The 1096-nt window shown below is 42.8% G+C and overlaps 1 protein-coding gene across 3 annotated transcripts in view; it reads right to left on the reverse strand.

Annotated features, from left to right (window-relative positions):
• Nucleotides 1-347, reverse strand: part of LOC143275345 (monocarboxylate transporter 12-like) — a 29831-nt gene extending 29484 nt beyond the window's left edge. For 2 of the 3 annotated variants that reach the window (XM_076579381.1, XM_076579380.1), the window contains exon 1: nt 1-345. This exon is cut by the window's left edge and continues 382 nt beyond it. The gene's annotated coding sequence lies outside the window, so the exon portion shown is untranslated. The other variant, XM_076579379.1, reaches the window with a different exon arrangement.
• Between the last annotated feature and the right edge of the window lie 749 nt (nt 348-1096).

Raw genomic sequence — 1096 nt, forward strand, 5'->3', positions numbered from 1 at the left:
TTCGTGCTCGCGTGCGTTCTCTTCACTGAGCCAAATGGTTCTGTGTGTGTGTGTGTGTGTGTGTCCTTGCCGACTGTTGGGGGCGCCGTGGCGTTTGATCTAGTGTTCATCACTGACGGGGTTGAGGCCTTTCGGCATGCTGTTGTGAGTCCTCGAGAAAGGTACTCGATCTTCTCCGGTTTTCCTCACTGCACTTCACAGGTTGAAGGGATACCAGACTTGGCGAAGATAATAACAACAAAAGGCAAAAGGAGAGTCCTGTCCATACCTTCCTAACCCAAGCACTAGACACAGTGAAATAGAAGTCACTGCCCCTATGACCGAAAAAGGCTTTTAATTCGATCATCATTCATTTATTTTTAAGGTGGGTACCTGTGCAGTTCTAGTGTCAGGAAAGACAGAACAAAATGGGTGGCTGGTTTGACAGGGTTATGAAGACAGTGAGACAGCCTTGGGTCAACTATATTGGTGCCAGAAATCAAACACTGTGCTGTGGATTTGTACATGTCTGTACGTCTCGATGTGACGCTGTATCTGTGTTTGTCTGTGCAAGTCTCTGTCTCTGTTTATACCTGTCTCAGTCTCTCTCTGTATGGAATATGACCCGTGCATGACTTTATCTTCTTATCATAGTGGGGTTGTTATTTTTTGTTTTTGTTTTTTTCATTTTTGTGTTCTTCTTTCGTTCTTCTTTTTTCTTTTTTTCTTCTTTTTTTTTCCTGCCCAGCGCCGGGCTTGACTGTTAAAAAAAGGTAGCAGTGCTTATTCCACAACTGTATTCGTTTCGTCTTCAGTTTTAGTGCTCTCTCTCTCTCTCTGTCTCTCTCTCTCTCTCTCTCTCTCTCTGTCTCTCTCTCTCTCTCTCTCTCTCTCTCTCTCTCTCTCTCTCTCTCTATTAAAAGTAAATGTCTAAAAGCTATACGTTATAGTATTTCGGAAAGGTGGATATGAGAGAACACTGGTTTTACGAGGATGGTGTTGCTATGCCTGTTGTTAATCTCTATATAGGCCTAAGTATTTTGGACTGAGTTTTTTTCTCAACACGTTTACTAAGTTTTACTGCTGCTTGCAAGGAACTTAAAGTAAAGCAAAGTGC

The sequence above is a fragment of the Babylonia areolata genome, chromosome 30 (genome assembly GCF_041734735.1).
Source record: "Babylonia areolata isolate BAREFJ2019XMU chromosome 30, ASM4173473v1, whole genome shotgun sequence".
Classification (NCBI taxonomy): domain Eukaryota; kingdom Metazoa; phylum Mollusca; class Gastropoda; order Neogastropoda; family Buccinidae; genus Babylonia; species Babylonia areolata.